The 21423-nt window shown below is 50.7% G+C and overlaps 1 protein-coding gene across 7 annotated transcripts in view; it reads right to left on the reverse strand.

The window, feature by feature from the left end:
- Positions 1-21423, reverse strand: part of corn (microtubule-binding protein cornetto) — a 313717-nt gene that overhangs the window by 156836 nt on the left and 135458 nt on the right. The gene's annotated exons all lie outside the window — the stretch shown is intronic.

Consider the following 21423-nt stretch of genomic DNA (forward strand, 5'->3'; position numbering starts at 1 on the left):
AGAGAAGTGATCATCGACTCCTAAAGAATAACCAAAATTAGTCACATCACAAAATCGATGCATACACATAGTGTGACGAGTAAAACGACAACTGATGTATACACATTGTGAGAGTATATACATTGTGAAACAAGTATAAAATCAATTGATTTATACACATTGTGAGACAAGCAAAAAGACAAATATATAGTTGAGTCAAATTTCATGAGCACTGTCTGAAACATGGACAAGTAGTGGCCATCGATCATCTTTTTCGTAAACTCTGACCCCCTACAAAATCACAGAAATGACTTCAATAAAACATATATCCTGTTCAATGCACGGATCTTGTGTATAGGGGAATCTACATACAGTGTTTTCATCTCCAAATGACTGATACTGTGCGGAACAACACGCCAAAATACACTCTTGAACTCTATATAACTTCTGACCCGATGAAATCCTTTGAAAAAAAAAAAAGACAATCGCAAACGTTGTCTGGACGTAACAGCACCAAAGTACACACACTCCAAGGGTCAAGTTCGTCGGCATTATAACGAAGGAACAGCATGAAAAACCTTCAGTGTTAGGAAGGTAAGAGAAATACAACTAAGATAATACATCTCTCTCCACTGGGTGAAAGACATGTGTACACAGAGGGCTAATACCTACTTTGACAGGCCCCTCGGAACATCGTGGTGGCCTGTGATGCAGACATCTGGAACTGCCAAACACAGACGCAGGCTTCTGGAACTGCCAAACAGGCCACGAGACCCAGGAAATCACAACACATTTCTTTGCCAACCGATTCACAGACACTGGGACCATCATAGCGGAAGAATGTTCTTCACTTTCTCAATGACCCATGGCTTTCCTGACACCCGAATCAACAAAGGACGGTAGAGAGAGAGAGAGCAGCCAGCTTTCTATGTCAGCGCCTACCCATAGCTATCAGGTTGTGTTATTAGTTCGAGGTCTCTTATCCTAATCACTGGACAAACTTACCGGGTATTTTCTCTTTATCTAAGACATATATTCCCGCCCAACGACCTTTTATAGAGCTCCTGCAGCGCCAAGTAAATCAGCCGCGTCCATCGGGGAGGCCGAACGGGGTAGGAAGTGTGGTGATGTGTGTTTAGCCACAGCTGAGGACAAACGGGATTAAGGCGTTGTGTCTTCATTGTGGAAGCTGTATTTCCAGCAAGAGGTGACCTGTCATATGCTGAGCCAATGTTTGTAGTGAAGATATAAGGATGGTGTCCAGGACATGAGTCGTACAAGAAAGGCTTTGTGTGTGTGTGTGTGTGTGTGTGTGTGTGTGTGTGTGTGTGTGTGTGTGTGTGTGTGTGTGCCAGCTGCCTCGAGAGAGCTTCTGTGGTTGCCCGTCGCTGGGGGACATGGTCGTCGCACACAGTGGGCCAGGTTAGTGGTGTGTGGCGCCTGAGGGGCTTCTCAGAGTCACCCTTGACCCATACTTGACCCTTAGGGGCCAAGAGGCGGCTGGGAAGGGAGGCGCACATCCGCCAGGCCCCAGTCGTTATTAGTATAATTACCCCGCCCCTTGGGTCCAGGTAGCCCCGCAATACTACCCCCCCCCCCCCCCACATACCCATCAGACATCCCCCTCTTGCCTACGGTAACAGGCGCAAGTGTAACGTCCACACGTCGGGCGCCATGCGCAAGTGCCGTCCATACGTCGAACGCCACTGCGCAGTGCTCATCTCGCGATACACGCCCGCACATTCCCTACCCCTCGTGCCCTCCAGACACGACGTACTGATCTACGCTTCCTCCCCAGGTGTAAGGTCAAACCTAATGGTGACCTAAGTGTGACCTCTCGCTCATCCACAACCCATGATTGACCTCCATATCCACTTCTGGAAATGGGTGTCTCTTCCCTAGACTTGCGCAGATGGGCTACCTACTGACCTGGGCCAGCGTTTCAGACGCTGTCGGAGTTCGAGGCGTTGATGACCCAAGCAAATGCTTCAGATCCCGTTGGGGTTCGAGGCGATGATGACCCGAGCAAATACTTCAGATCCGTTGAGGTTCGAGGAGTTGAAAACCCAAGCAAATGCTTCAAATCCTGTCGAGGTTCGAGGCGTTGATGACCCGAGCAAATGGCTCAGATCTCGTGAGGCTTCGCCGTCACGACGAACGATGACAAATGTTTCCGAGACCTCCTCACCGAGCCCTTCGTGGCATCATTCCCAAGCTTAACCGTCGGCCGACTGCGAGTGCCAAGAACCCCTCCCCTCACTCTCTCTCTCTCTCCCTCCCCGGAACCACCGACAGGTTCCTCACAATGGCGATGGAAGAGAGACGGACACACAACGCGCCCAGAAACCGTCGCAACTCCAACAACACCACGCGTACGTCAAAGCAAACTCTGACTTTACGTCATAAATGGTGGAGGAAGATGGTGACGGTGTTAGTGGTGGTGGTGTTGGTGGTTGTGGTGGTGGTGGTGTTGGTGATGATGATGGTGGTGGTGGTGAGAGGAGCCAGCCACCCTAACACCTGGTGGGGGACGCTGAGGGAACATATTCAAGAGTTCTACGAGGACCCGCGACCCACCCACCAGCAGCTGGGCCCGGGGAAATGTATCGCAAAACACGAAGCAACAGACGTGTCTCCCCCTCACACACAACCACCACCTCAAAACGAAAGAGGTTTAGGAGGAAGCATCCCTTCCCACCCCCGAAAAAAAAAAAACTGTTGGACGCAAATGGAAACGTTGAGTTCCCCCGGATTCTCTAGTTTTTGTCGGTACGACAGGAGGAGGGAGAGCCTAGGAGAAGGAGGACGAGGAGAAGGAGAAGGAGGAGGAGGAGGAGGTTTGGTCTTCCTCTCAGAGCGGCGGCGGCGGCGGAGGAGTGAGCGAGCAGCGTGATTGCTTCCGGTATAGCGGCTGACTGACTACACCACCAAGAGGGGTGTCGCTGCTACACCACTGTGGCTTACATGTTCACATGTAATACACATCACCCACTCACCACTGGCGATACACATTACCCACCCACTATTGTGGATACACATCACCCACTCACCACTGTGGATACACATCACCCACCCACCACTGTGGATACACGCATAACCCACTCACCACTGTGGATACAGCATCACCCACTCACCACTGTGGATACAGCATCACCCACTCACCACTGTGGATACAGCACAACCCACTCCCCACTGTGGATACACATCACAAACTCACCTCTGTGGATACACACTGTATGCATAAAAATAATAGTTATGATATACATATAATTTGTATATATAACAACACGGTTTTGACATCAGCACTTAAGTCAATCAAATAATTAATATAAAAAGACTAACATACGAAATGACACCATCATTTATCTCCTGCCTGATGCGTTTTTTCAAAAGCTGGAACAACCCTGAGGGCCACTCTTTATTGTCTTTAAGGAGCATCAGGTCAAGGAGGTCAGCAGACAGAAGGGTCGTACCGACGCGCTCAGTTGGAGAGGGGGGAGGGGTCGTTCGTACCCCCCCCCCCCCTAAACTGCGCTCCAGGATCACAGCATAAGACAAGACAAATACGACCCTACTGCCATACGATAGCTAACCCCCTTTACTTTTTTCCCCACCCGGCCCGCCGCCGATACAATGGTCACATGCCAACACGAGACGCTTCAAATATACAGGGGGTCGCGGCTCAGTACTCCAGCCATGGTGGCGGTGGTGGTGGTGGTGGGGGAAAAAATCGGTTTCAACTTTCCTGGTGGTGGTGATGGTGGTGGAGGGGGGGGAAGGGTGTTGGAGAAAAAGTTGTACCTTCCCCAAGAGGAGGAGAGACACGAGGTTCAGCGGGAGGGTGAGGGGTCGTCTTCGTACCACCGTATCCGGGGGTCGCTTAGTACCACCGTATCCGGGGGTAGCTTCGTACCATCGTATCCGGGGGTCGCTTCGTACCACCCGTATCCGGGGGTAGCTTCGTACCACCGTTTCCGGGGGTCGTCTCGCAGTGCTCAAGGGTCGTACCACAGTCAGGGGTCGTCTTCGTTCCACTGTATCCGGGGGTCGCTTCGCAGTGCTCAAGGGTCGTACGGCCGTCGTACTTGAAGGTCGGCAACGACGCGCTCAAGGGTCGTCCCGCTCTACCTGCTGGTCGTTTTCGTCGTGCTCACGAAACTGCAGTAATCTCATCCACTGTATTACATGAGAACGACGTTTGTGAGGCTTCGCCCACGTCTTCCGTCTTGTGTGTGTGTGTGTGTGTGTGTGTGTGTGTGTGTGTGCGTGTGAGGTCATGTCCGGCCTTCTTCAACTTGGGGGTCATGCCCGACATCTTGACTTGAGGTCATGACTGACATCTCAACTTAAGGTCATGTCAGACAACCTAACCTGGGGTCACGTCCGACATGTCAACTCAATGGAGCATGTCCTTCATGCTCTGGTTAAGAACCAACAGTCGTTACATGTCTAACCAACAAGGGATTCCAAGTGTCTTTCAATATATAAAAAGAAAATTCTACACATATACGCTCCAATAAGCACATGTAATATATATATATATATATATATATATATATATATATATATATATATATATATATATATATATATATATATATATATATATTACCGACTGATTGATTGGATCTTAAATTTCTCAGGAGGATGATTTCGGCAGTTCACCTCGATATGCAACCGACCGCATATGTAGGAGACATTGCCTCTGGTCACCAGCCCCTGACGCCTGCAGTAAACCCAGCGCCTCACACCTGCAGTGTATCCAGGACCAAACGTTTGGTGCACCCAGAACCAGACGTCTGCAGTGCACCCAGAACCAGACGTCTGCAGTGCACCCAGAACCAGACGTCTGCAGTGCACCCAGAACCAGACGTCTGCAGTGCACCCAGAACCAGACGTCTGCAGTGCATCCAGAACCAGACGTCTGCAGTGCACCCAGAACCAGACACCTGCATTGCAACTAGTCCCTCACACCTGCAGTGCACCCAGAACCTACGTGATCCTGGCACTGGTGACTGGCATGCGAGGTTTCCTTGTTAGATTCACAACGTCTCCTTCTGGCACAGGTCACTGTTTGACAATAGCCCCGAACTCTGGTAGATGACGGCCACGATCTCTGGTAGAAGACGGCCCCGATCTCTGGTAGATGACGGCCCCGTTTTCTGGTAGATGACGGCCCCGATCTCTGGTAGACGAAGGCCCCGTTCTCAGGTAGACGAAGGCCCCGATCTCTGGTAGACGACGGCCCCGATCTCTGGTAGATGACGGCCCCGATCTCTGGTAGACGAAGGCCCCGTTCTCAGGTAGACGAAGGCCCCGATCTCTGGTAGACGACGGCCCCGTTCTCTGGTAGACGAAGGCCCCGTTCTCTAGTAGACGATGGCCCCGTTCTCTAGTAGCCAGCACTCTGAAGACCATGGGTGCGGGGTTGGAGGGAGACCCCGCCCACCACCAACCCATCTCCTCAGCCGCCTGGAGACAAAAGACCCTAGGACGTGATCAATTAAGTGGCGAGGATGGAGGGAGCGGGAGGAGTCAGTCTCTCGTGTGTCAACAGCCACTTGTCCTTCCCGGCCGGTGCGCCAGGCCGAGCCCAAGACCCGTGCTGGCCCGGGCAGGACAGGAAGAAGGGGTGGGACCAGTGTGTCGAGGCCAGTGTGACCACCTCGTAGGGCCGGCCAGTGGGAACGAACGACCCTCCTCCTCCACCAGGTAGGTACTGGAGGTGGGTGAGGAAGAGGAGGAGGAGGAGGAGGAGGAGGAGGAGGAGGGGGCGTGGTGGTTTGGGTGGGTGGGTGGGTGGGTGTCGGAGCTTCCGACTGGCCACGGTTCACACGCCACCGACAAGAAACCCGTCTACAAGTCCCCCTTGGGGCCGACATTGTCTCCCCCCCCCCCCCCCACACACACACACACACACACACACACCCACACGAGCCGCCTCATCAAAGCTCGGCCGTGGCGGCACAAGGTAACACCAGACCCGGCGTATCTGACCTGACCCACCCCTTTATCGCTCACTCCCTCCCGACAACCCTCAACTTCCCCATTCTGCAACGCCTCTCCCAATGCACACACACACATACACACACACACACACACACACACACACACGCCCTACGAGTGATCACTTCCCATCTTTCTGAAAGTCCCTCAATAACACACATTCTCTGACTTGAGCCAATTGTTATCGACTTCCAGATTGTGGACCAGTATTCTTTATCTTCTACATCATCCTATATTTTCGGACACTCAAAGACTCTCTGGGTGAGAGAGAGAGAGAGAGAGAGAGAGAGAGAGAGAGAGAGAGAGAGAGAGAGAGAGAGAGAGAGAGAGAGAGACTGTGAACCACACACAGGTGGCCACGTCGTCACAGCGCACCTACAGATGACCACATCTACCCTGCTAGAGATTTTGCCTTGACCAAGAGTAGCTTTGGCTGGGTCATCAGGCGCGCCAGCCCTCGCACAGGCTTTCAGTGTAATCCTCTCAAACCAACAACAGTATTCAGTAGTCTGTAAAAACAGTGAAAAAAAAAAATCAATCCTAATGGAAGGGAATTGAGTCCCCCTTTTTGTCTATATTTTTCCTACCATAACGCCAAGATCTTTACTTACGACGAATGCTACTATGTCCGCACGTAAATGTGCGACACGCTCGGTTCTTCACGAGTCAAACGTATATTCACCCTCTACGTTACGTACTATCGATATCAACGTTACTCTGGGGGAAGTGCGTTACTTCAGCGGGTGACGCTGAGGGGGTCCACCCCACGCCAGGTGCACACGTCCTGCAACCTAAGTGGTGGCTGGCGAGGGGCGTCCGGCAGCCCAGGTGGTACACACACACACACACACACACACACACTTCCGTCGTCATGACTCGGGGGTTGGTTGATGATGATGATGATGATGATGATGATGATGATGATGATGATGATGATGATGATGATGATGATGATGATTTCCTCAACTCAAGAACCCAAGACAGAATTCGCACTCCTCATCGAGCGAACTGCTGCTGCACACCAATGTGGAGCCTCGAGAGACGCTGTCCACAGAGGCGGTGTATCTTGTAGGGTCGTCCCAGTGGCATCGCTGCTTCTATCGCCAACAACACTGGGGTAAGGCATCTCTTTTTTAACTTAAATATATCTGACAGCGGCGCCCACGACAGGGGTGGGCGTGCCAGGCGGGGACAAAAGGAAAGCTAATTCCTATCTATTACAAACTCCCGTAGGTCTGTCTGTCTGTCCAAGGACGATGGATTGCTGGGAGTTGTGGAGGGAGGAAACATTAGTAGGGTAAAGGGTTCGACAGTCGTAACCTGCCAGGGTTCACACAATACCCGCGGGACGCGGTGTCGATCACCTCCACGAACCACAAGAACGACCTAGGCCACAAGGGAAGAACCTGACGGTGTGCTGGGCGAACCTCACCACCAGAGAACCTGGCCACGACCTGCTGTGTGACACCATCGCCGGAGACGACGAGAACTTGGCGTCGGAGCTCGGGACTGGCAACTCACCAGGTCACATCATAAAGTTTTTTGCCCCACGAGGAAGGAAGTATAACCTTCAGTATCGTCGGCCAGCGGCTTCTTAACCCAGCAGACACATGCCAAATCGCACAGACAACCCCTGCTCTGCCCCGAACCACCCCAGAGGCCCCACTCTTTAATTCTCCCTAGAGGACCAGGAGCAGCCGATTCACACAAATGTGGACAGCGCCACAGACACCGACGGGAGGGAGGGGACCACCACCCGCCTGACGGTGATGATGACGCCCGTTAACCTACGACACACGACGTGTTGCGGATGATTTGTAATCTACCTCACTCGCGACAACCGTGCGGGGCGGGGCGGGGCGGGGAGGGAAAAAATAACAGTGGCAATGATGATGATGATGATGATGATGATGATGACGAAGAACCTGCTGATGCTGCTGCTGGTGGTGGTGGTGGGAGGAGAGAAACACGACGGGGGAAAAAGGAGACACACACACACACACACACACACACACACATACACGCACAAACTCTCAACGGGAACTGTGTCACTCTCGAGGCACTTCGAAGTGCGACTATCATGGGAGAGGAGGAAGGGAACGGGGGAGAGGAGACACGGTAGGAGCGGGGGCTGTGTCATCACACATCCATCCCGATGTATACGGGACGGGTTGATGAGGGGGGGGGGGGGTTGGTGGTTGTCACTACGGACATTAAGGAACAGCATCAGCATCAGGAGGAGGAGGAGGAGGAGGAGGAGGAGGAGGGAACCTCCGTATTACCAGACCAGAGACAACCACAAGGTCAACAGGTATCAAAGAGCATCCTGTGATTACACAAACATCCGGCTCACACGAAACAGATCGATGTAACCGACCCCCGAGGCCAGCACACACACACACACACACACACACACACACACACACACACGACACACGACAAAAACAAACAAATCAAAAACAGAAAAAAAATCCCTTTTTCCCTTCCGTCCGTCTTCCTCCTCTCCTGGCCCCTCTGCCTCACTCAACCCCGCACCACTACGTAGGGCAGTACGAGGTCGCTGCCTCCTGCCTGAGCGTTACTCTCCTACGAGTCTGGTCTCCCAGGCTGTTTGATGCTGCAGGTGCACCACATGACCTGGCGCACCTCAGGGGTAAGGGAGGGGAGGAGGTTCAGATGTCCAGCGGTGGTGTACGTCAGATGACGTCCGGACATCTTCCTATGATTCTGTGTTCATCTGTTGACAGTGGTAGATACGACAGACTCTCCACCCTCACCCCCCTCACTCACTCTACCCTTTACACCCCCCTTATCCTTCTCTCCCCCCCCCACTCCTCCTTCCTCATCTCCCTCAGGCACCCCCTCACCACATTCCCTCCCTCCCCCCCCCCTCACCTGGATGCTGATGATCACTGAAGTATCGACTGGAGGCATCGCTCCCTGCCTGACTGTCAATTCGGGCATCCATCACCTCTCGTCAAACGCAATCAACCGGCCGTCCATTTTCGTCGCCTCTATCCCTCACTCAATCAACTAATTTCCAATTCTTTTTCCCCCCCCTTGATTGCTTTACCTCCCTAATTGTTGGCGGACTGACCATTTTCTTCTCGTAAACAATGACGGACGGACCATTTTCTTTGCCTTACGACCACTGGTGTTCCCTAGGGAGAATTCTCTCTAGTGACTCATCCAGTTCCTCCTCCTTCTTGATCAGTGCTCCTCCACGCACGGCCGCCGACACACTATCCTCCTCCTCCTCCTCCTCCTCCCCCTACACCGACGACCCATCTTCGCAAGCCTCTACTGACCTTCAAGTAATAATTCCCTTATCCCTCACTTCCTCGTTCCTTCTCTCGCTACTTCGTTCACCTGCCACACCTGGCGGGCACACGTAATCTGGTCACAGCCAATAACTTTGTTAAAAAAAAAAAAAAAAAAAAAAATGGAGCGGGGTTTCTCTCTCTCTCTCTCTCTCTCTCTCTCTCTCTCTCTCTCTCGCCTCAACTTGAACTTCCTTTTCTAAGTCGCACTGTTGCTTCCCCCCCCCCCTCTCTCTCTCTCTCTCTCTCTCTCTCTCTCTCTCTCTCTCTCTCTCTCTCTCTCTCACACACACACACACACACACTACCTCGACGACCTTTTCCCTCCACACGACCTGGCTGCCCACGTGCCACCCCCCCCCCCCCCCGCTCCGGGGGGCACCTCTGACACATCTCCCTGAGGCACCGAACCATCACACAGGCAAGGAGTGGGCTCTGCCTAGCCAGTTATAGCCTCTACTTCCTTCCAGCCCACATTCCCGTCTCAATTCAAGGTCTCCAACCCGCTGTTACACGAAGAATTGGTGGACGCTAATTCCCGAAGTCGCTGCGGTAAGTTAGCAGTATATTAAAGAACTAAATATGAAATTAATAAGCACGCCAAAATTGCTTAAAATGTTCGAGGTACGTTGCAAGGAGTTGGGCGTCGCATGCACCTACCCGCGCCACACAGTCAGCCAAGATCTACGTACAGTGATGATATATTGAGGGAAGTGCCAACAATGTCCACGTATGGGCATATCTAGCCCAACTAGGGGAGAATCAGAACCAACAATATCCACGTTTAGGCATACACTGCCCAACTAGGGAATCAGTGCCGCCAACATCCACGTCTGGGCATATCTAGCCCAACTAGGGGAGAATCAGAACCAACAATATCCACGTTTAGGCATGCACTGCCCAACTAGGGAATCAGTGCCGCCAACATCCACGTCTGGGCATATCTAGCCCAACTAGAGAACCAGAACCAACAATATCCACGTGTGGGCATACCTAGCCCAACTAGGGAATTAGGAACGCCAACATCCACGTCTGGGCACATCTAGTCCCATCAAGGGAGCGGTCAGCCACCCGTGGCAACATTGAGGGGGGAAAACAACTGGTAACACTGTAACCTCGTTAGATTGGCGGTGACGTCACTGGTAACCAAGGCAACGTAAGGCCATTCCACTACCGGCAGGGTTAGCCGACCGGCCGAGCGACCAACCGGCTGGCGTATACACGACCGTCTCTGGAAGACCGACCAGCTCCCTCACATGGAGCTGGAGATGCGAGATCACCCAAAGACACTGTGGTTATCTACCCTCACCCCTAACCTCCATCTACCTCAACCTCCCTCCCACGACCATCAGTCTACCTCCACTCCGGCTGACCACTGGTTTTTGGAGGGATGTTTTCAAAGCTGGGAGCCTCACACACACACACACACACACACACACACACACAAATAAACAGAGAGAGAGAGAGAGAGAGAGAGAGAGAGAGAGAGAGAGAGAGAGAGAGAGAGAGAGAGAGAGAGAGTGTAAAGATCTTCGGGGACTGGAAACTGTGGCCACCCACACACCATTCCATGGTTCACCTTGACCCCACCTCCTGTGCCCTGGTTCGGCCCACTTGATTGCTCTTCGCCCCCAATAAACACACCACAAACACCGATCCAATTCACCCTGCACCGTGCACGCCTCTCACCCTCCTACGTAAATGTTTTGGCCCCGATGCCCCGAAGCCTCCTTCTTCACTCCGTCCTTCCAGATACTTCTTGGCTTCCCCCGACGCTGCTCTCCTTCCCTCCAATCCTAACATGAACATCCTATTTGTTCGTTGTTCATCCCTAATCCTCCCCAGATCTCCGGACCAATAAATACTACAACTACTAATACTAATGATGATGATGATAATAATAATAATAATAATAATAATAATAATAATAATAATAATAACAATAATAATAACAATAATAATAATAATAATAATAATAATAATGATAATAATAATAATATAATTAAGGATTTATTGAATTTACGGCCAAAGGCTGAAACTACAGAGCAAATAATATGAATACAGACACCAGGGTTATAAAACGTGGTTGTTTAAGCGAATAGTCTTGGTGATAATGTGGTGATTATTTGATGTTCATAACGGTTAGCAGGAAGCTGTTCTTGAAGCGGTCTGTGCCAGCAGGGACGGGCTTGATGATGAGGTCGCGGTGGCGAGTCTGCACCAACTGGGGGGTGGGTGAGGGATCTCAAGCCACAGGAGGCGACGGTGGCGAGATGGTACACCACCGACTTTCATTCCCCGGAGTGTTTAGACGAGGTCCAGGTGATGGCTGGAGGAGGGTCGGGAGGACTGGTGGGCCGAGAGCCTCTGGAAACCGAAGAAGACAATCGAGAGCCACCCACCGCCAGACAACGATCGAGAGTCAACACCTTCAGGAGGAACGGCTAGAGGGAGGGAGGAAGGGAGGGAGGTCCTCCAGCACTTCCCCGGAGACCGCAACGGAGGGCCGACACCCACCTCCGACACCGACCATCTTTCCAGAGACCATAAGGCAAGGCTATACGGGCCGCCCACCACCTTCAGCAGAGACCGGCCGTGAAAGTGGCAAGGGCGGTGAAAGTGTGAGTGATGATGCAGTGAATGCACACAACGCTAACGACATCTCAAACACCGATCTTTCCCCGGGTCACTGCAACTGGGCCAACACCAACCCGGTTGCATGTATTCTAACTCATTCCCATCACTTGCTGAAAAAACGGCTCCAAATCTGGGTGCTATACGGGGGTAAGAACACACTGAAGCCGGGACGAAATCAAGAGACTTGAGTCCCACTAGTGACAATCTCGGACACCAGAAGGTGCGACAGGCGAAGTGTCGACCTCATTCGGGGCGGGGCGAGGGGCGGAGGCGAGGGGGGGACTACCTACCCACCCTGACGGAGGACAAACAGCAGGGCGTGGGCTGCCCCTCCCCAGGTAATCATGCTCCACCTGCATGACCATCATGCTAGTCCCCTCTCACTCTGCCTTAAAATGGGCTACATGACCCTTCCTCCTCCTCCCTCCCTCCCTCTCTCTCTCTCCCTTCTCCTCCTTCACACACCCCGGCTGCCGACCAAACCCTTCACTTCTACGCCCACCGCCTAACTGGTCCGCCCACTCCAACGACCAGCTTCCTCCGTTCTCCGTCCCAACTCCACGACCACCTCCTCCGTCTCAACACCACGACCACCTCCTCCGTCCATCCTAACTTCAACTGTCGTGATCCCAGAGAGAGAGAGAGAGAGAGAGAGAGAGAGAGAGAGAGAGAGAGAGAGAGAGAGAGAGAGAGAGAGAGAGAATGTCAGGCAACCCAGGACAAATGAAAATTCCAGCCCTGGTCGTCAACAACTGCTGACGACTCATGTACGCCAGACAAACGTATATATATTTTTTCCTCTCCCCCCCAGTGTATGTGTGTGTGTGTGTGTGTGTGTGTGTGTGTGTGTGTGTGTGTGTGTGTGTGTGTGCAGAGGTTTTATCACGGGCGAGGTCGCCAATTTCCCCCAGCTGGGTGGGTGACGATTCTCACTTTACTGTTGGCGCTTCTGAATATAAACTCTTCAAATGAATGGTGGGTCTGACTGTGTGTGTACTCCTCCCTCCTGGATCTGACGGATCAGACCGCCCCTACTGTGGATCAGACCATTTCTGGCCAGCAGGCTAGGAGCGGGTGTGGCCTGTACTGACCCACTACTGTGGGCTGGGGTCAGACCCATCTCTGGCCAGGATCAGAGAGACTCAGTACAAGACCCACGATGACCTGACGTAACGAGGCACAGTTTGACCTCATTGGCCAGGTGTATCGTCACCCAGCAGCTACCCTCCCTCCTTCCCTCAACCCCAAGTCTCTGGGGGTAAATCTGTGTATACCACAGACCAATCCCCCGTCCTCACACAGGCTCTGGGTGTAAACCTGTGTATACCACAGACCAATCCCCCCCTCCCCACACAGGGTCTGGGTGTAAACCCGTGTATACCACAGACCAATCCCCCCTTCCCCACACAGGCTCTGGGGGTAAACCTGTGTATACAACATGTGATAAAGATAACAGTACAGTCTCTACAACTTACAGCAGAGCAGAGCCAGGCAACGGCGCCGTAAGAAAAGCGAAATAAACTACAGTATGACTGGGTGCATCAATAGGGACCCCACCAACACCTAAAATGAAACACACACACACACACACACGTAATATCCATCTTCCACTCCACAACCACTGCGACTAAACAGACGCACTGAATGTCCAACTCCCACTCCACAACCACTGCCACTCAACCAACAATGGCAACTTGCAATTGCAGAGCTGGTTGGTACAGAGCAGACCCAGAGACAGGCACCTGGCGTCTCAAGGAGAGAGTGTGGTCTCACCTCTGAAATTAAGAGGAGAAATATTTCTACCCACCATAGCCACTACCACAGACCACCATCACTACCACAGACCACAACCACTACCACAGACCACCACCACTACCACAGACCACCATCACTACCACAGACCACCACCACAACCACAGACCACCACCACTACCACAGACCACCATCACTACCACAGACCACCACCACTACCACAGACCACCACCACTACCACAGACCACCACCACTACCACAGACCACCATCACTACCACAGACCACCACCACTACCACAGACCACCACCACTACCACAGACCACCACCACTACCACAGACCACCATCACTACCACAGACCACCACCACTACCACAGACCACCACCACTACCACAGACCACCACCACTACCACAGACCACCACCAACATCGAGATAACTCGACAGACTTTGGACCTTGTCCAAAACACAGACAGAAAAAGACATATCTGAAAACTTTACATTATTTACACAAAATCTATATATATATATATATATATATATATATATATATATATATATATGTTTCCATTAAAAATATCTAAAAACCTGTAAATCATTCATCAAAAATTCCATTCTTTGGCTTCTACTAAAAAAATCATTACATATCATATATTTTGGTTCCCATTCAAAAATATATCTAAAAACTTAGAATAAAATTACACGAAAAAAAAATTGATCGTCAGTCTACATAAAAACTATTGTCTGAAATTTCTCCAGTTTTCTTCCTTCCAGTGTTTTATATATATATATATATATATATATATATATATATATATATATATATATATATATATATATATATATATATATATATCCCTGGGGATAGGGGAGAAAGAATACTTCCCACGTATTCCCTGCGTGTCGTAGAAGGCGACTAAAAGGGGAGGGAGCGGGGGGCTGGAAATCCTCCCCTCTCGTTTTTTTTTTTTTTTTTTTTTTTGATTTTCCAAAAGAAGGAACAGAGAATTGGGCCAGGTGAGGGTAGTCCCTCAAAGGCCCAGTCCTCTGTTCTTAACGCTACCTCGCTAATGCGGGAAATGGCGAATAGTTTGAAAGAAAAAAAAGAAAGAAAATATATATATATATATATATATATAATATATATATATATATATATATATATATATATATATATATATTATAGTGGACTCTGGGACTTCTACATTTTTTTGGCATTCCGGCAGTGGAAGTTGAACCACCCCCCTCCCCTCATTATGAGGCAGGTCTCGTCTCCCATGTAGTGACCCTCTGGGTCAAACACAATACGAACCAATCCAAAGACTCGACAGGAAATGGTCTCAAGGTGGCAGCCACTCCTGTAGGAGGGGAGGGAAAGGAGGAACGCCACACTTCAACACCTTCCTGGTAGCCAGAACGAGAGAGAGAGAGAGAGAGAGAGAGAGAGAGAGAGAGAGAGAGAGAGAGAGAGAGGTGGGGGACTCGACGCTACGTAACGAGCCAGAACAGCAAGAGAAAGCCAGTACTCCCTTACTGTTCAAAGTGTACTTAACTGTTCGCTACTAATGTTCAATGGTACTTAACTGTTCGCTACTAGTGTTCAAAAGGCACTTAAATGTTCGCTACTAATATTCAAAGGTACTTAACTGTTCGCTACTAATGTTCAAAGGTACTTAACCGTCCCCTAATAATGTTCAAAGGTACTTAAACGTTCTCTATTAATGCTCAAAGGAACTCGAGTGTTCGCTAGCGGGTCTGGTCGCTCAGGGAGGACACGCGCTGCAGTGTGGCGTGGGTCGGGTACGCAACACACACGGACGGTAAAGTACACGAAATACAGTTACTTCCTACGTGAGTGGCGAAGCTGGATGGACAAGAAGGCGAGCTGGGGACTCGCTGCGTACAGAAAGACCTGCAGAGATTTTCAAGTGACATGGTGGACAGCACACTTACCATTTTCATTCAAGACAACCCCCCCCCCTCACTTAACCTACACACTTAGCGATGCAGAACCACACACACACACACACACACACACACACACACACACACACACACACACTAACTGAACGGTAAAAAAAAATGTTACTTCTACCTGACAACCTTGGGGAAATCGGGTCTCTGATACCCGTCAGCTGAACCTCGCCCTAAGACACCCACGGCGTAGATTTGAAAATCTCCAAAATTTTGAAAGTAAAATTTCAAATTCTTTAATTTAAAATTTAAAATTTTTAAATTTAAAATTTCAAAATTTAAAATTCCATATTTCAAAATTTAAAACTTAAAATTTCAAAATTTAAAATTCCATATTTCAAAATTTAAAACTTAAAATTTCAAAATTTTAAATTCAAAATTTCAAAATATTTAATTCAAAAATCTTGAGAGAAACAGTGGAGACGATCGACAGTTCCATTGGGAAACTATGACTATGCCTGGCAACGCGTAGGACTTGAGCCCCAGTATAGAGAAAAAATATTTAGAATTTGATTTTAAATAAGCAACAACCACAGAAACCAGCAGAAAGAACGGAAAAAGGCGAGGCGCCAAGCTGGCTAGGCATACCAGCCCCGCTGAGCTCAGGAGAGACAATAAGCTAAGCACACCACTCCTGCTGAGCCTAGGAGAGATGTAAAGCTAGGCACACCACCCCAGCTGAGCCTAGGAGAGATACCAAGCTTTGCACACCACCCTTGCTGAGCCCAGGAGAGATACCAAGCTAGGAACACCACCCCTCCTGAGCCTAGGAGAGACACCAGGTTAAGCACACCACCCCAGCTGAGCCCAGCAGGGGTACCAGGCCACACAAAACACCCGCCCGCCCACCCCTTTAAAACCGCTAACAACTGTCGTAAAACTCGGGATGGACGGACACGTAGCTTGTAAGAGACTCGGAAAGTTACGACAGACAGACAGACACGCCTCCAACTGGACGTTAGAGAGTTTTGCGAATGCGTTACAACAGACGCACGAGTTACGAAAAGCCAGTCTACGTGCGACAGAATCTTTTTTTCTTTTCAAGACAAATACAGACACAGAAACACACACTTCACGTACGACGTATGAGTGAAGGGAGACGGTTTTAAAACGACGTATGCAATGACAGACAAACAGTTTACTTAGGACGTAAAGGATGGGAGACTGTTTATATACATAAAAAGTGTTCACATATGACGTAAGAGCTGGAAGACGGTTTATATATAACGCAAAAAACTACATAAAACGTTTATATATATAACATAAGTACTGGGAAACTGTTAATATACGACGTAAGAACTAGCAGACAAACAGTTTATATATATGAGACATAATTACTGGGAGACTGTTTATACACGACATAAGAACTGACAGACAAACAGTTTATATAAGACGTAAGGGCTTGAAGACTTTATATACATAAAAACAGTTTATATATGCCGTAGGGGCTGGGAGACTGTTTATACATGACGTAAGAACTGTGGACAAACAGTTTGAGTATGACGTAATGGCTGGGAGACAGTTTTATGCATGACGAGAAAACAAAAAAAGCTAACTTGGAGACGGCCCGGGGCGACCCGGTGTCTGGCAGGCAAGGCCCTTCCGTGGGTGAACGTCGACGAAGAAGAGGAGGAGGAGGAGGAGCAGCAGGAGGAGGAGGAGGAGGAGGAGGAGGAGGAGGAGGAGGAGGAGGAGGAGGAGCCAGCCAGCCAGACCCCTCGGTGTAGCCCGCATGTTGGGGTGGGGGGAGGGTTGGGGTGGTGGGGGGTTGAGGAAGTGACGCTGAGGGTAGGGGAGGGACGGAGGGGGGAGGGAGTGGGAAGGGGGGAGGGAAGGCGGGGCGTCAATAGACAGTAACCGACCAACCGTGAGAAACCATGACAGTAATCCACCCACAGAGACATGACAATCTCCCACCGGCCTGGTGCAGTACCTGGGAGGACTGGAGGACTGGTACACTACCTGGGAGGACTGGGGGACGTGTAGTACCTGGGAAGACTGGTACAGTACCTGGGAGGACTGGGAGAGTACCTGGGAGGACTGGGGGACGTGTAGTACCTGGGAGGACTGGTACAGTACCTGGGAGGACTGGGAGAGTACCTGGGAGGACTGGTACACTACCTGGGAGGACTGGGGGACGTGTAGTACCTGGGAAGACTGGTACAGCACCTGGGAGGACTGGGACAGTGCATGGGTGGACTGGTACAGTGCATGGGTGGACTGGTACAGTACCTGGGAGGACTGGTACAGTACCAGGAAGGACTGGTACAGTGCCTGGGTGGACTGGTACAGTGCCTGGGTGGACTGGTACAGTGCCTGGGTGGACTGGTACAGTGCCTGGGTGGACTGGTACAGTGCCTGGAAGGACTAGTACAGCACCAGGAAGGACTGGTACAGTACCTGGGAGGACTGGAGTGTAAAGTGCAGGCATACAGAGAAACTAGCATGGGAGACATTAAAAAAGAAGGACGACGGAGGTGAGGCAGTAGGCGCCACACGCCACCATGAGATCACCACGAGCGTCCCTCTCCACAACACTGTTGCCACGATTTCCCAAAAGGTTGCTCGAAATCTTTATCGCCACCACGACGGCGACCTGATGGGCTGGCACGTTGCGACACGTGACCTCACCTGACCTCTTCAACAACCAGGAGCTTAGGCGGCCACATGAGGCAACCGACAACTAACCTGACCCTGACCTCAGTGTGACCTAGACGGGTGGTCATATGAAGAGGTCAAGGGCCAGTCATCCTCGACCCTAAATGGACGGAAGTTCCACCTACTTCAGGGCCTCTCTCAATCGACAATGGCAACCCTGGGGTTTGCAACCAATCAGTCGTCTCGTGTCCGCCTCCTCTCGTCTCTCTCCAGCCAAACCTAAAGGCTCTTGCAACTTCTACGGACCGCCTCCGTGCCCTGGCCAGGCCTTCCATCTTATATATACCCAAGCACTCGACCCAGAGCGGCCCTTGAAGGCATCAAGGTCAGGAACGCTAACCGCTACACCATCCTTGGTACCTAAAATCCTCACTCATAAGACTCCAGGCTCGAGGAGCACTTCCCGTCCTTCCTCAGGTTATCGGCAGTCTATCAAGACCCTCCTGACGTGTCACCTTCCTGGCAGGCAGGTCTCTGCAGCGCCTAATCTCCTCCCACCTGCCCACCATTCGCAGGACTCACGTGGGGCATCGCCACCGCCTTTACCGAAGAAGAAGAAGAAGAAAAAACAGCAACTTGAATAACGGTACCCACGACCCCATGGCATCATGCAGCACAAAGGATCGCGAAATCCTCCAACCACCATCAACCCCCTAAAGCTTCCTCCCACAGAAGCTTCACGAGAACCGGGCAGCCACACCCTCCTACGGGACGCCTGCCTCACCTCATGCACTTTCACCAGCACAGCCGGACTAACCATCAGCTAACCTTGCCTTCTCCTCCTACACCATTACCCTCAGTACTGATGCTGCCAAGTCTTGTGTCCGCTCTCAGTCCATCACCTACACCAAAGAAGCACGACACATATATACGCCCTCAATTTTCACACCACATATTCCAGTCAAGGACGAAAGTCGCCACTGGGGTGGCCAGACATTACAGGACACACGTGAAAGAGATTTGAAGAAACGAGAGTCGCGAAGACGAGGAGGAATGATTACTCCATACTTCGCGGCTCCCTCAGCTTAGACACCACAATCAGAGGAAGTGGAGAGACGGGTCATACAGGGGAACACATCATTACTATTGGGGAAGACTCGAGCAAGAGGCCGTAAGCAAGATTATCACACACACACACACACACACACACACACACACACACACACGGCCCAAAGCGACCACCCGAAATAGGAAAAAAAAATCTTGAAACTCTCTACACTGAAGTTAAAAATAAATCTACCTAAACAAAACCAGAGGCTACTCAAAGGTACCAGTAAACACCAGGATCCCACAGACTCAACTCGAATCCCACAGACTCAACTCGATCGTCCACGGCCACAAGCCCGCCGGTGACAAAGCTAAATGAGAATACTTTCCAAATCCATTCTCTGCCAACCCCCGCCTCACTCAACCTTAAAGAACAGAACCTTTCTTGGGTAACTTCTGAAGCGGGAGGGCTGTCTCCGACGCCACCAGACGCCTACCTCCTCCACACCCGCGTTACGTTGGTCGATGATGTTTCAATCATGATTATAATCTTCTCCCTCACCAGCACACTGTCACTGCACGTACAAGACACTGACACACCACGTATAACACAGTCACTCCACGTACAAGACACTGACACACCACGTATAACACAGTCACTCCACGTACAAGACACTGTCACTCCAGGTACAACACACTGTCACTCTACGTACAAAACACTGACACTCCACGTACAAGACACTATCACACCACGTATAACACAATGTCACTCCACGTATGAGAATTATCAACACACTTTCTACCAGTATCTTAATTAAGTGTGAACTTGGGGGGGGGCATACTATCAAGCTATTCGACCAGGTGAAGGCATTTCATCAAGCCGTTCGACCAGGTGGGGGGCATACTACCAAGCCGTTCGACCAGGTGGGGGGCATACTACCAAGCCGTTCGACCAGGTGGGGGGCATACTACCAAGCCGTTCGACCAGGTGGGGGGTATACTATCAAGCCGTTCGACCAAGTGGGGGGCATTCTACCAAGCCATTCGACCAGGTTCCACAGCTGACATTCCGTTCACATCAATGCGACACGTAAACATCGCACTCATCCATCGATCTCGACCACAGGTGCTCGACCTTAGTGACAACCATCAGGGAGGTGGACCGTGGTTGACAGAGGCGCATGTGGGTGATGCCACTGAGTGAGGCACGCGGCTGGTGCCCACGTCAAGCAGGCTTCGAAAGGGAGAGGTAGGAAGGTCGTTCTCGAATACCCTGGACACAAACCCGAGACCAAAATGTTTTTTTTCTTTTTTTGAATATTCGAATGAGGCGATGGAATTCGCCTTCACCCGGACATTCAAATATGGAATGCCTTGCCAAAACAACAGGTAGTTGACAGCACCAACACAATCACGTTAGAAAAAAGGAAAAGAAAAATATCTTTAATCCTCCGAGTCCACGACTGACTGTATATTTCCTCCGCAGGTGCTAAAGTTTCCTAATATATTTCACCAACAGCAGACAAAGGAATCACTTAAAATCGCTTTGTTTGTATCCCTTTGTCGTCAAAACTTGGGTCACTTGACCCCCCACAGCCCCGACCTAGGCTGACCTCTCTCTCTCTCTCTCTCTCACCTGACCTACCTCACCCATGTGCTAGGAGTGACCTTTTGACCTGAGGACTACTCACCCCTTATTCTACAAAGACACCCACGGTTGGGGAGAGGGTGGGAGGTGCTATTTCATGTGTGACGGGGTGACGACGCGAATGGATGAAGGCAGCGAGTATGATATTCCCGTGTATATATGTATATGTCTGTGTATGTATATGTTGAAATGTGTATGTATGTATGCGGGCGTTTATGTGTATACACGTGTATGCGGGTGGGTTGGGCCATTCCTCGTCTGTTTCCTTGCGCTACTTCGCTAACGCGGGAGACGGCGATTAAGTATAATAAAAAAATTCTCTCTCTCTCTCTCTCTCTCTCTCTCTCTCTCTCTCTCATTCTATCTCTCTCTCTCCCAACCTGCGGCGGAGGCCTGGGTGCACAAGGTGAGGGTGGGGGAACCCTTGATAAGCCGGAGATAAGAGAGGCCATCCTCCCCATTTAT

This window comes from Panulirus ornatus, chromosome 9 (assembly GCF_036320965.1).
Source record: "Panulirus ornatus isolate Po-2019 chromosome 9, ASM3632096v1, whole genome shotgun sequence".
NCBI lineage: Eukaryota > Metazoa > Arthropoda > Malacostraca > Decapoda > Palinuridae > Panulirus > Panulirus ornatus.